Source organism: Phyllobates terribilis, unplaced genomic scaffold (assembly GCF_046119375.1).
Source record: "Phyllobates terribilis strain yellow unplaced genomic scaffold, ASM4611937v1 Scaffold_3__8_contigs__length_932513732, whole genome shotgun sequence".
Lineage (NCBI taxonomy): Eukaryota > Metazoa > Chordata > Amphibia > Anura > Dendrobatidae > Phyllobates > Phyllobates terribilis.
Window position 1 is genome coordinate 669,362,329 of NW_027362763.1, and position 15,770 is coordinate 669,378,098.

The following is a 15,770-nucleotide window of genomic DNA, read 5'->3' on the forward strand; positions in this document are numbered from 1 at the left end:
GAGACCATGGGGTGCGGTCTGTGTGACAGAGGGGAGACCATGGGGAGCGGTCTGTGTGAGAGAGGGGAAACCATGGGGAGCGGTCTGTGTGAGAGAGGGGAAACCATGGGGAGCGGTCTGTGTGAGAGAGGGGAGACCATGGGGAGCGGTGTGTGTGTGAGAGAGGGGAGACCATGGGGAGCGGTCTGTGTGACAGAGGGGAGACCATGGGGAGCGGTGTGTGTGTGAGAGAGGGGAGACCATGGGGAGCGGTGTGTGTGACAGAGGGGAGACCATGGGGAGCGGTCTGTGTGAGAGAGGGGAGATCACGGGGAGCGGTCTGTGTGAGAGAGGGGGGACCACGGGGAGCGGTCTGTGTGAGAGAGGGGGGACCACGGGGAGCAGTCTGTGTGTGACAGTTGGAGCCATTAGAGGACACGGCCTCCTCTCCGGCCTCTGATCTGTTGGAGGCTGCACTGACTTCTCGGTAAATGTTGTATCCTAGTTACGGCAGGACCTGTGAAGATGTCATGGTCATGTGATCAGTCACACGGGGGGGAGGAGTAAAGCAGAGATTTTTTTTTCACTGTAGCACTTCCTGTCATGTGACCAGCAGATCACATGACAGTGACATCACCGCAGGTCCTGTCCCCCCAGGAGGTGACATCTGCAGTGATCTGTCGGGTGAGTCTCTTTGTGTCTTTCATCTGCCTCAGGCCTCATTCACACCTCAGTTTTTCTTGTACGTTTTCTGTGTTTTTCCTGGATAGCTTTGTATCCATTATAGTCTATGGTGTAGTTCACATGTCTGATATTTTTCTCTGACATAGTCGTTCGCATGAAATTACATAGGCTCGTCCAGTTTTGCGCTGAGATCCCGGATCATCGTCAGTGTAAGTCTATAGATCCCTGAAGCACTCAGATGCCGTCTGTGCGCCGCCTGTTTTTGATGGATTGTGTGATAGAAGAAGCTGGAGAAGCCGCCATCACTTTATTTTTCTTCTAAGAGAATCTGATGAAACTGATAGAAAAAAAACTTATAAAACTCTGACTTTTTTTTTTTTTTTTCATATGAGTAAAATCACTTTTGTCTGAACGAGGCCTTATTCTGTGAGTTTTCTCGGTTTCCGCACTTGTCCTATAGGTGATATATCCACGGGTGCAGCGTCTCCCTGCAGCTTCTGCTCCGCTCCATTGTTTCCTCTCCCTGAATGTTCTGGAGACTCCTGGGGATTTGTGAGACCTCGCAGACTCCTATGAGAGCGGAATATTCTGCTGGATAAGTCGAGTTTTCCTTACTTCCCACTTGTCCCTGCGCCATTAAGTCTTTGGAGTGTGGGAGGAAACCGGAGAACCCAGAGGAAACCCACACAAACATGGGGAGAACATACGAATTCCTTGCAGATGTTGTCCTTGGTGGGATTTGAACCCAGGAGCCCTTTGCTGCAAGACTTCAGCGCTCACCACTGAGCCACGGTGCCGCGCTCACCACTGAGCCACGGTGCCGCGCTCACCACTGAGCCACGGTGCCGCGCTCACCACTGAGCCACGGTGCCGCGCTCACCACTGAGCCACGGTGCCGCGCTCACCACTGAGCCACGGTGCTGCCCAGTTGGTTTCTTACTCGCAAAAATGAACTTTTTTGTTTTCTACAAATTTAATTTTAAGCAAAAATGAACATAATAAAAAAAATACAATGTAGTGCGATGCCCGGTGTTGAACACATGAGAAAGTCTACAAGACCAAACAAGTGGCACAACTGGGTAGACGGACCGCTGACATTGTTTCGGATAAATATCTGGTGTTCGTAGAGTGTTAAATACATTTCAGCCATTGATCTCACATTAGAGACACAGGGAAGCCCCGGCATCGGACTGACCCCGATGCGCGTACATGCGGGGGCTCTATTCTGCATACGCCAAGGTGATTGCCAGTATAGCGGCACCGATATTTCTCCTGGTTTCTGGGTGATGACTTCAAACAGCCTACTACTGATTTTGTGAGATCAGTGGCCTAAGTCTTTTTTAACCCTTTAAAAACACCAGATACTTATTCAAAATTGTGAAAATTTTCCGTCTGCTCATTATGGAGTCACCTTTTATGCCCAGAGCCCTTTTGGACCAATCAATGGTTAAATGAATTTGATGCGGGGGGCGCTCATCTGCTCACTGGTGGTGAGATCAGTGGCCCAAAGTCACTTCATACTTTTTTTATTCTTATCTGTGAATATTGTCTGTCTGCTCACTTTGATGCCAGATATTATGCCTAGAACATATGTGGGCCAGCCTGTAGTGAACTGAGCTTGATATGGGGCGTCCCTTTCTGTGTGTCCGCAGTGTGAGATCAGTGTCATAAAATCCTTTTGATAAAACCCTTCGGTGCCCATTTTTGTAGCACTTATGTTTTTCTAGCTGTTGTGAGGCCTGTTCACCTCTGGGCCCCGCACTGCATCGTGTTGTGTTGTAATCATTTTTCTTATTTTTAAACTTGTAAAAAAGAAAAAAGAAACTTTCCGTATAACAAACTGCTAAATACGAAGTCAACTTCAGCGTCATATATTTCTGTCTTCTCTGCCCTTATGTTCCGGATTCTCACAGGTAACATTTTCCTTTAATAGACGATGGTCCTTTCCATCAGCGACCCCCCGAGGATGGAGCAGGACAGAGACCACATGGCGGCTCGGATATTAGACCTCACCCTGGAGATAATCTACTGGATCACTGGAGAGGTGAGAGCTTCACATCACATCACTCTGATCTCTAGTAATAAAGCCGGAAATGACGGGAAAGGTGAAGGATTCTCGGCCTCTGTGTAGTGATCGGCGTCTCCCCATACACAGGATCACATAGTAGTGAAGACGTCGTCTGGGGAGTGTGTGACCCCCCGTGTGTCAGGAGGGCGGAGCAGGACCCCCAGTGACATCACCGAGCCTCCACCTCATTCACTGATACATGAGCAGAAGATCCTAGAACTGACCACCAGGATCACTGAGCTGCTGAGCGGAGAGGTGAGCGCTGCCGGGAATGCTGGGACATTGTACAATAACGCCGGGGGAGGGGTCTGCTAATGACGGGTCATTGTGTGTGTCAGGTTCCTATAAGGTGTCAGGACGTCACCGTCTATTTCTCCATGGAGGAGTGGGAGTATCTAGAAGGACACAAGGATCTGTACAAGGACGTCATGGTGGAGAATCACCCGTCCATCACATCTCCGGGTAAGAGGAGACCTTCCTGGGTTGTGGAGGAGAGAACAGGTCTGAGAGTCGTCTAGATTCCCCATCATCTGCTCATCACATATAGACAATGTATTCAGACACTGCGGTTATTTCCTATAGATGGATCCAGTCCGAGAAATCCCCCGGAGAGATGTCCCAGTCCTCTATATTCCCAGGATCGGCCAGAAAAGGAGGAAAATGTCCCCCGGGATCATCAGGTAGATGAGATGAGATTTCTGTAAATCCTCTGTAGATTGATGTAATGAGGCTTCCTCTGACCTCCTCCGGCCGCCGTGCTGTGCACTGGAGGATCCATCAGATCCTGGTATTGTCGGTCGGGATAAATGGTTTCTGGTTTATATAAGATTGTGTGAAGCTTCCTGCTGTCTGGAGATTGAGATTCAGTGCAGATAAAGGGAAAGTTCTGCAGTGTAGATGTAAATGACAGATAACAGCTCAATGCCAATCAGCTGCTTCTAAGGCAGAATACTGTGACTGATTGTAAGAGTCATACGGTCTCAGTTTTTTTTAAACAGCTCTCACCAAAACTGAAAAACTTTTGCGGTCACCAGTTTGTCTGTTTTTTCTATGACAAAGGCTCGAATCTGTTGTACGTTTTCTTTTCTGACTTTTCAGTCTTTTGATAAATTTTGATGTAAATCGCTACAACTCACATTTTTAATTTTGCTATGTTTCTGGTGTTAAGAAAACGTCATTCCTAAATAAAATGTGGGTTTTAATATTGGTAATTAATTTTGGGTGCAAAAAAAGCAACAAAAGTGATGAGAGGCCTGGAGAACCCGAGATGGGAGGAAAACTAGTAAGAATAGACGTCTTGGAGGAGGACGTGATAAAATTGGTGACCAGATAAATGCCCACAGCCATGAATACCTACACACAGACAAAATAACAACAGTTATAAAATCACCCCCCATCCCCTCCGATCTGTAATATGTTATTTCGCTCCGGAGCCTGTGTACAGTGTGACCTCGGCAGTGCCGATATAACGTTATGCATTATTCTATATGGAGGACTATGGGGAGTGCATTATACTATATGGAGGACTATGGGGAGTGCATTATACATTACGGAGGTCTATCGGGAGTGTATTATACTATACGGAGGACTATGGGGAGTGCATTATACTATACGGAGGACTATGGGGAGTGCACTATACCATACGGAGGACTATGGGGAGTGCATTATACTATACGGAGGACTATGGGGAGTGCATTATACTATACGGAGGACTATGGGGAGTGCATTATACTATATGAAGGACTATGAGGAGTGCATTATACTATACAGAGGACTATGGGGAGTGCATTATACTATACGGAGGACTATGGGGAGTGCATTATACTATATGGAGTACTATGGGGAGTGCATTATACTATATGAAGGACTATGGGGAGTGCATTATACAATACGGAGGTCTATCAGGAGTGTATTATACTATACGGAGGACTATGGGGAGTTCATTATACTATGCGGAGGACTATGGGGAGTGCATTATACTATATGGAGGACTATGGGGAGTGCATTATACTATATGGAGGACTATGGGGAGTGCATTATACTATACGGAGGACTATGGGGAGTGCATTATACTATACGGAGGACTATGGGGAGTGCATAATACTATACGGAGGACTATGGGGAGTGCATTATACTATATGGAGGACTATGGGGAGTGCATTATACTATATAGAGGACTATGGGGAGTGTATTATACTATATAGAGGACTATGGGGAGTGCATTATACTATATGGAGGACTTTGGGGAGTGCATTATACAATACGGAGGTCTATCGGGAGTGCATTATACTATATGGAGGACTATGGGAAGTGCATTATACTATATGGAGGACTATGGGAAGTGCAATGTACTATATGGAGGACTATGGTGGGTGCATTATACTATACGGAGGACTATGGGGAGTGCATTATACTATATGGAGGACTATGGGAAGTGCAATGTACTATATGGAGGACTATGGTGGGTGCATTATACTGTATGTAGGACTATGGGGTGCAGTATACTATATTGAGGACTATGGGGCCAATTATACTATATGGAGAACTATGTGTGTTCTATTATAATATTTGGAGGGCTATGTGGGGACTATTATATTTTTTAGGGGGCTATTATAATATTTTTAGGGCTATGTGGGGACCATTATACTGTATGCAAGCAATTATACAGTGTGAAGGTTTGTGTGGGGTCCATTATACTGTTTGGTGGGCTAGTGGGGGCCATTATACTGTATGTAGGCTCATTATACTGTATGGAGGGCTATGTGGGGTCCATTATACTGTATGGAGGGCTGTGTGGGAGTCACAGGTTTGGGATCATACTGTGTTGGGGTCACCATACTTTGCCTTGGGAGTTGAGGTGGGGTAAAGTAGGGTCATTATACTGCGCATGTGGAGGAATTCACCATGGGGGTATCATATTGTGTTTGGGGGGCACTTTTGTTGGCATCATAATTTATGGGGGCAATGAAAGCGGAATCTAGGACTTCAGCTGGATGAAAATTACTATGTAAAGGATGGAAAGTTGTGAGATCTGCTCTTCTGTGACACAGACAAATATTAATAATTTTTAAAGTGTGACCCCCGGCTGTACGGATATTACGTTATCACGTCCCCCTCCCGACTTGTGATATGTAATATCGCTCCGGACCCTGTGTGCAGTGTGACCCCTGACTGTACTGTTGTAATGTTATTACCACCCTTCCCCGACCTGTAATATGTTAGATCGCTCCGGACCCTGTGTACAGTGTGACCCTGGCTGTACTGGAATGTGCCCAATAATCCGGGGGGAATCCAGCCTTAGCCCTCTTTAATAAACTGTTGTTATTTTGTCCATGTGGGCAATTTACTGTGTGGGCAACATTTTTTTTGTGGGCATTTTTCAGGGAACCGATAAAATTGTACAAATATATAAATGTAAGAAATATTGTGAGCAACTTTTCACATTCGGTTACTGCAAGGGAAAAAGAAGGTTCCATCTTCAGTGATGATGAAAGGCTTCTTTACTGTAAAAGTGGTGACTGTGTCCATTTTGGTGGAGTCGGTATAAAATGACTCCTAAAATATATAATAAATTGGGTACAGTAGCACAATGCAGGATGGGCTGTAAATGTTTTCATAAGAATTTGGGAAAGTTCTGAAATGTCCTATAAATGTCTGTCCTGTTCCTGATCTCAGGATCTCGTCTTTTAGTTGAGATGAATCCGTTGTACATTGATTCAGTCTGATAAAAATAATCAGTTTAACTTTTTAAGTGCCGCTATCATATATGACAGCATCAAGGTATCAAAGATGGCCATATTCTCTCCGGAGTTTGTTGTTGCTTTGGCATTCAGGGGTCTTCTGAACTCCTCCATGTCTTCCATGGTATTTATATTAAGCCCAGCTCCAGTCTGTATTTCATAGAAGACCACTAGTTTTAAAATAACGTATTGTATAGGCAATTGAGGTGAATCCGGCGGCTGATTTATGCTGCCCAAACTACTGGCATCATCAGTCAGACACTGACTGCTACGTTTCACAGCAAACATACAATGAAAAGCCAGTTAGGACAAATGTTATGATGTTCTGTTTAGGACTCTTTTATTTTTCTTTTTTCCTTTAATAGCTGATGGTCCTTTCCACCAGTGACCCCCCGAGGATGGAGCAGGACAGAGACCACATGGCGGCTCGGATATTAGACCTCACCCTGGAGATAATCTACTGGATCACTGGAGAGGTGAGAGCTTCACATCACATCACTCTGATCTCTAGTAATAAAGCCGGAAATGACGGGAAAGGTGAAGGATTCTCGGCCTCTGTGTAGTGATCGGCGTCTCCCCATACACAGGATCACACCGTAGTGAAGACGTCGTCTGGGGAGTGTGTGACCCCCCGTGTGTCAGGAGGGCGGAGCAGGACCCCCAGTGCCATCACCGAGCCTCCACCTCATTCACTGATACATGAGCAGAAGATCCTAGAACTGACCACCAGGATCACTGAGCTGCTGAGCGGAGAGGTGAGCGCTGCCGGGAATGCTGGGACATTGTACAATAACGCCGGGGGAGGGGTCTGCTAATAACGGGTCATTGTGTGTGTCAGGTTCCTATAAGGTGTCAGGACATCACCGTCTATTTCTCCATGGAGGAGTGGGAGTATCTAGAAGGACACAAGGATCTGTACAAGGACGTCATGGTGGAGAATCACCCGTCCATCACATCTCCGGGTAAGAGGAGACCTTCCTGGGTTGTAGAGGAGAGAACAGGTCTGAGAGTTGTCTAAATTCCCTATGTCATGTTTTTTAGGAGAACTTTCACTGTTCTCATGTTGTAAATTGAATGTTAAGAAAGAATTCGAGGAATTCAGACCAAGCAAAAAATAGCGAACGGGTTAAAGACACTTTGAAAAATATTTCCCTGTAGCCTTAAAGTGCACCTGTCAGCAGGATTGTGCTCAGTAAACTACATACACTGTCAGGTGGGTGACATTACACTAATTAACGTGATACCTTGGTTGATGAAATCCGTCCTGTGGTTCTTGTGTAATCTTTACTTTCAGTATGGAGATAATGATATGCTCGTGCTTCGGGGTGGCCTGTGGGGACGCTCTATCTGGTGCTCTGCTTATGTAGTCATCTGTATATGCTCTTATGACAGCTCACTGTGCCTTCACTGACCTGCCTCATATTTTACCTAGCCCGCACTACTAGATGCATTATTTAAAATAGGAGGCAGGTCAGTGAAGGATCAGTGAGCTGTCATAGGAGCATACAGATGAATATATAAGCAGAGCACCCGATAGAGCGCCCCCACAGGCCACCCCGAAGCACGAGCATATCATTATCTCCATACTGAAAGTAAAGTTTACACAAGAACCACAGGACGGATCTCCTCAACCAAGGTATCATTTTAATCAGTGTAATGGTGCCCACCTGACAGTGTATGTAGTTTACTGAGCACAATCCTACTGACAGGTGCACTTTAAAGGAAATGTAAAAAGCAGATAATCAAAATATTTATTTTTTTATCTGCTTTTAATTTTCTAAGTGTATATTTGGTGCAGATGATTATGACGGACGGTTATCCTGTCTGAGCTGCAATTTGGAAATTTGCTTTGCAGCAGCTACATTTCTGTATAGAAAATTAAGATTACCCATTAACTTTTATCAGAGAATGTTGCAGGCCCCCATACACAGAAAACTTCAATCATTCAAACCTACCGATATCTGCAGAATCAGCCAAAAGTCTAATGTTTTGGGACCTTCTTATTATCCCCTGACAAATGATGTTGGAGGACATAAGGATCCAAAATGTTGGGTTTCCATTGGCCAATGCTTTTGTTCTCTGGGATAAAAGCGGAGGATACAGAGAAGCCTGGAGGGAGGAGTAGGACACTGAGAAGTCTGGAAGGAGGAGTAGGGCACGGCGTAATCTGAAGGGAGGAGTAGGGCACGGAGTAGTCTGGATGGAGGAGTAGGACACGGAGGAATAGGGCACGGAGTAGTCTGGAGGGAGGAGTAGGACACGGAGGAGTAGGGCACGGAGTAGTCTGGATGGAGGAGTAGGGCACGGAGTAGTCTGGATGGAGGAGTAGGACACTGAGGAGTCTGGAAGGAGGAGTAGGGCACGGCGTAATCTGAAGGGAGGAGTAGGGCACGGAGTAGTCTGGATGGAGGAGTAGGACACGGAGGAGTAGGGCACGGAGTAGTCTGGAGGGAGGAGTAGGACACGGAGGAGTAGGGCACGGAGTAGTCTGGATGGAGGAGTAGGGCACGGAGTAGTCTGGATGGAGGAGTAGGGCACGGAGTAGTCTTGATGGAGGGGTAGGGCACGGAGTAGTCTGAAGGGTGGGGTAGGGCACGGAGTAGTCTGGAGAGAGGAATAGGGCACGGAGTAGTCTGAAGGGAGGAGTAGGGCACTGAGCAGTCTGGAGGGAGGAGTAGGGCACGGAGCTGCCTGGAGGGAGGGGTAGGGCACGGAGCAGTCTGAAGGGAGGGGTAGGGCACGGAGCAGTCTGGAGGGAGGGGTAGGGCACTGAGTAGTCTGGAGGGAGGGGTAGGGCACTGAGTAGTCTGGAGGGAGGGGTAGGGCACTGAGTAGTCTGGATGGAGGAGTAGGGCACGGAGTAGTCTGGATGGAGGAGTAGGGCACGGAGTAGTCTGAATGGAGGGGTAGGGCACGGAGTAGTCTGAAGGGAGGGGTAGGGCACGGAGTAGTCTGGAGAGAGGAATAGGGCATGGAGTAGTCTGAAGGGAGGAGTAGGGCACTGAGCAGTCTGGAGGGAGGAGTAGGGCACGGAGCTGCCTGGAGGGAGGGGTAGGGCACGGAGCAGTCTGAAGGGAGGGGTAGGGCACGGAGCAGTCTGGAGGGAGGGGTAGGGCACTGAGTAGTCTGGAGGGAGGGGTAGGGCACTGAGTAGTCTGGAGGGAGGAGTAGGGCACTGAGTAGTCTGGAGGGAGGAGTAGGGCACGGAGGAGTCTGGAGGGAGGAGTAGGGCACGGAGTAGTCTGGAGGGAGGAGTAGGGCGCTGAGTAGTCTGGAGGGAGGGGTAGGGCACGGAGTAGTCTGGAGGGAGGGGTAGGGCACGGAGTAGTTTGGAGGGAGGGGTAGGGCACGGAGTAGTTTGGAGGGAGGAGTAGGGCACGGAATAGTTTGGAGGGAGGAGTAGGGTACGGAGGAGTCTGAAGGGAGGAGTAGGGCACGGTGGAGTCTGGAGGGAGGAGTAGGGCACGGTGGAGTCTGGAGGGAGGAGTAGGGCACGGAGGAGTCTGGAGGGAGGAGTAGGGCACGGAGGAGTCTGGAGGGAGGAGTAGGGCACGGAGGAGTCTGGAGGGAGGAGTAGGGCACGGAGGAGTCTGGAGGGAGGAGTAGGGCACGGAGGAGTCTGGAGGGAGGAGTAGGGCACGGAGGAGTCTGGAGGGAGGAGTAGGACACGGAGGAGTAGGGCACGGAGTAGTCTGGATGGAGGAGTAGGGCACGGAGGAGTCTGGAGGGAGGAGTAGGGCACGGAGGAGTCTGGAGGGAGGAGTAGGGCACGGAGGAGTCTGGAGGGAGGAGTAGGGCACGGAGGAGTCTGGAGGGAGGAGTAGGGCACGGAGGAGTCTGGAGGGAGGAGTAGGGCACGGAGGAGTCTGGAGGGAGGAGTAGGGCACGGAGGAGTCTGGAGGGAGGAGTAGGGCACGGAGGAGTCTGGAGGGAGGAGTAGGGCACGGAGGAGTCTGGAGGGAGGAGTAGGGCACGGAGGAGTCTGGAGGGAGGAGTCTGGAGGGAGGAGTAGGGCACGGAGGAGTCTGGAGGGAGGAGTAGGGCACGGAGGAGTCTGGAGGGAGGAGTAGGGCACGGAGGAGTCTGGTGTAGGACAGAGGAATCTGGAGGGAGAAGGATACAGAGAAGGAAGACCCAGAGGAGTCTAGTGAGGAAAACATGGAGTAGTCTGGTGTAGTATGGAGGAATCTGGAGGGAGGAGGAGGACACGGAGGAGTCCACGAGTTTGTGCGCAAACATATTAGTAGATTCTAATTCCGTTTACATATTAACTATATGAAATAGCCAGACGGCATTTATTATACTTTGTTGTTCTGGTCCTGCTGATGACGCTGCACAGTATGGGGACTGTGTATCTGAAGAGTCTGCAGTCCAGTTTATAATATTAATGGGATCAGCTATAATTTTAATGGGAATTTGTCAGCAGGATTTCAGCCCCCAAATTATTTATATGTGCATGTAGCTCTATCGAAGCCAAGTTCAGCAATACCTTTGCATGGCCGGTCCATTTCTATGTTACTTAGTAAAGTCTGAATTGATATGTAAATCCAGCCCTAAAGATGTTGCATATGCTGTGAACCTGCAAATGCAACATCAAGATTGTTGGGGGTAATGGGATCCAGAGCTGTGGAGTCCTCAAGCCAAAATACAGATTTTCCAACTCTTGACGCCACAATAAAGGACCAATAACACTGGGGAACAATTTTTAACATAATTTTTGTTGCGTTTGATTTTTCTACTGATTTGAACCTAAAATAGGCACGCTCGTCACGAATCCGTCGCTCACTGTGTCCTAGGGAGTCCGTCTTGAGTGGCCATCCTGCAGTCAGAGCTACGCAGTTAGCCATTGATAGACTATGTTGGTGGCCAACCATGTATATTTTATTAGAGATTTTGTACCCATTTGTAAACTCTGCGCATTTACCAAAGTCTGTCACCCCCGGCTCCATTGCCAATTCCAGATCCGTGGACTCATTTGTCTATGATTTCATCACGGATTGGCCTCTGTCTGGTGGGAAAACTGCTATTTGAGTGGTCGTTGGCCGACCCAGTAAGCAAGCTCATGTTATTCCTTTGCCAGGGTTACCTAATGCTGAGACACTCTCCAGGTTGTTTGTTAGTCATGTTGTGAGATTGCATTGCTCTTAACATTGTGTCCGATAGGGGAGTGGAATTTGTCTCTAAATTCTGGAGCGCTTTGTGCAGTAAACTCGGGATTGCCTTGTCATGTTCCTGTGCCTACCACCCTGAGACCAACAGTCAGACTGAGAGGCCAAATCAATCTTCGGAGCAAAATTTTAAGGTGCTTTTTCGTGGCTCGGCAGGAGGACTGGTCTTCGTTTTTACCTCTCGCTGAGTTCGCCTTTATCAGTCGGGTCAATCAGTGCACTGGAACCTCGCCTTTTTCTGTAATTATGTTTTTTATCCCCACTTCGGTGAATTCTCTAGGATGAGTTCTGGTTGTCCTGGGGTGGAGGTCTCCATACAGAGACTGGAAGGAGGTTCAAAAGAATACTGGGGTGGCTCAACTTTGCCTGCAATGGAAGGCTGATAGGAAACGTTTGGTGGCTCCTTTTTTTGGTGATAAGGTTTGGTTGTCATCTAAAAAGTACCAACGGCGAAATTGGATCCTACATTCATTGGCCCTTATGAGATTCTGGAAGTGGTCAATCCTGTGGCTTTTAGATTAAAACACCCTCCATCTCTTCGTATTCCCAATGTTTCCATACATCCCTAGTAATAGAGTTTGTCCTTTCTGAATTATCTCCCTCACCCCCATCTTCTCTGGGTTTTAGTCAGTGGAGGTTTGGAGTAGGAGGTACAGAGGATCGTGGATTCTCGAAAGGTCCGAAATTTCCTTCAATATCTTGTTCCTGGGAGAAATCCTGGGTCCCAGCCTATCTGTATAGGCTGATCCGTCTGGTCAGGGCCTTCCATTTAAGACCTTGGACTAAACCTTTTCACTACTCGTTTGTCTAGCCCCTTTATCTTGATCTGCTACTGTTTTGGATTTGTGACCTCGGACTGTGACCAGTTTACTCGGTTCCATGAAAAATGGCCAAAAGGAAATAGCCCACAGCAATGAATTCCCACACAGAAATTTTCCCTCACAAGTTTCCACCATTGCAGCATCACAAAGTTTCGAATCTGTGATATTTGGAGTTATCCCTGTGTTATCTGTGGTGTTACATAGGACTGCAGGTGACATCTACTACATTATCTGTACTCAGAGAGTTATCACTGTGTTATCTGTGGTGTTACATAGGACTGCAGGTGACATCTACTACATTATCTGTACTCAGAGAGTTATCACTGTGTTATCTGTGGTGTTACATAGGACTGCGGGTGACATCTACTACATTATCTGTACTCAGAGAGTTATCACTGTGTTATCTGTGGTGTTACATAGGACTGCAGGTGACATCTACTAGTTTATCTGTTCTCAGAGAGTTATCTCTGTGTTATCTGTGGTGTTACATAGGACTGCAGGTGACATCTACTACTTTATCTGTACTCACAAAGTTATCACTGTGTTATCTGTGGTGTTACATAGGACTGCAGGTGACATCTACTACATTATCTGTACTCAGAGAGTTATCACTGTGTTATCTGTGGTGTTACATAGGACTGCAGGTGACATCTACTACATTATCTGTACTCAGAGAGTTATCACTGTGTTATCTGTGGTGTTACATAGGACTGCACGTGACATCTACTACATTATCTGTACTCAGAGAGTTATCACTGTGTTATCTGTGGTGTTACATAGGACTGCGGGTGACATCTACTACATTATCTGTACTCAGAGAGTTATCACTGTGTTATCTGTGGTGTTACATAGGACTGCGGGTGACATCTACTACATTATCTGTACTCCAAGAGTTATCACTGTGTTATCTGTGGTGTTACATAGGACTGCGGGTGACATCTACTACATTATCTGTACTCAGAGAGTTATCACTGTGTTGTCTGTGGTGTTACATAGGACTGCAGGTGACATCTACTACATTATCTGTACTCAGAGACTTATCACTGTGTTATCTGTGGTGTTACATAGGACTGCAGGTGACATCTACTACATTATCTGTACTCAGAGAGTTATCACTGTGTTATCTGTGGTGTTACATAGGACTGCAGGTGACATCTACTACATTATCTGTACTCAGAGAGTTATCACTGTGTTATCTGTGATGTTACATAGGACTGCAGGTGACATCTACTACATTATCTGTACTCAGAGTTATCACTGTGTTATCTGTGATGTTACATAGGACTGCAGGTGACATCTACTACATTATCTGTACTCAGAGTTATCACTGTGTTATCTGTGGTGTTACATAGGACTGCAGGTGACATCTACTACATTATCTGTACTCAGATATTTATCACTGTGTTGTCTGTGGTGTTACATAGGACTGCAGGTGACATCTACTACATTATCTGTACTCAGAGAGTTATCACTGTGTTATCTGTGGTGTTACATAGGACTGCGGGTGACATCTACTACATTACAGAGAGATATCACTGTGTTATCTGTGGTGTTACATAGGACTGCAGATGACATCTACTACATTATCTGTACTCCGAGAGATATCACTGTGTTATCTGTGGTGTTACATAGGACTGCAGGTGACATCTACTACATTATCTGCACTCAGAGAGTTATCACTGTGTTATCTGTGGTGTTACATAGGACTGCAGGTGATATCTACTACATTATCTGTACTCAGAGAGGTATCACTGTGTTATCTGTGGTGTTACATAGGACTGCAGGTGATATCTACTACATTATCTGTACTCAGAGAGTTATCACTGTGTTATCTGTGGTGTTACATAGAACTGCAGGTGACATCTACTACATTATCTGTACTCAGAGTTATCACTGTGTTATCTGTGGTGTTACATAGGACTGCAGGTGACATCTACTACATTATCTGTACTCACAAAGTTATCACTGTGTTATCTGTGGTCTTACATAGGACTGCAGGTGACATCTAGTACATTATCTGTTCTCAGAGAGTTATCACTGTGTTATCTGTGGTGTTACATAGGACTGCACGTGACATCTACTACATTATCTGTACTCAGAGAGTTATCACTGTGTTATCTGTGGTGTTACATAGGACTGCAGGTGACATCTACTACATTATCTGTACTCAGAGAGTTATCACTGTGTTATCGGTGGTGTTACTTAGGACTGCAGCTGACATCTACTACATTATCTGTACTCAGAGAGTTATCACTGTGTTATCTGTGGTGTTACATAGGACTGCAGGTGAAATCTACTACATTATCTGTACTCAGAGAGTTATCACTGTGTTATCTGTGGTGTTACATAGGACTGCAGGTGACATCTACTACATTATCTGTACTCAGAGAGTTATCACTGTGTTGTCTGTGGTGTTACATAGGACGGCAGGTGACATCTACTACATTATCTGTACTCAGAGAGTTATCACTGTGTTATCTGTGGTGTTACATAGGACTGCAGGTGACATCTACTACATTATCTGTTCTCAGAGAGTTATCACTGTGTCATCTGTGGTGTTACATAGGACTGCAGGTGACATCTACTACATTATCTGTACTCACAAAGTTATCACTGTGTTATCTGTGGTGTTACATAGGACTGCAGGTGACATCTACTACATTATCTGTACTCAGAGACTTATCACTGTGTTATCTGTGGTGTTACATAGGACTGCAGGTGACATCTACTACATTATCTGTGCTCAGAGAGTTATCACTGTGTTATCTGTGGTGTTACATAGGACTGCAGGTGACATCTACTACATTATCTGTACTCAGAGTTATCACTGTGTTATCTGTGGTGTTACATAGGACTGCAGGTGACATCTACTACATTATCTGTACTCACAAAGTTATCACTGTGTTATCTGTGGTCTTACATAGGACTGCAGGTGACATCTAGTACATTATCTGTTCTCAGAGAGATATCACTGTGTTATCTGTGCTGTTACATAGGACTGCAGGTGACATCTACTACATTATCTGTACTCAGAGTTATCACTGTGTTATCTGTGGTGTTACATAGGACTGCAGGTGACATCTACTACTTTATCTGTACTCAGAGTTATCACTGTGTTATCTGTGGTGTTACATAGGACTGCAGGTGACATCTACTACATTATCTGTACTCACAAAGTTATCACTGTGTTATCTGTGGTCTTACATAGGACTGCAGGTGACATCTAGTACATTATCTGTTCTCAGAGAGATATCACTGTGTTATCTGTGCTGTTACATAGGACTGCAGGTGACATCTACTACATTATCTG

General features: G+C 46.4%; 1 pseudogene; it reads left to right on the forward strand.

Annotated features, from left to right (window-relative positions):
- LOC141258602 (uncharacterized) overlaps nucleotides 1–15,770 on the forward strand; it is a 162,812-nt pseudogene that overhangs the window by 103,649 nt on the left and 43,393 nt on the right.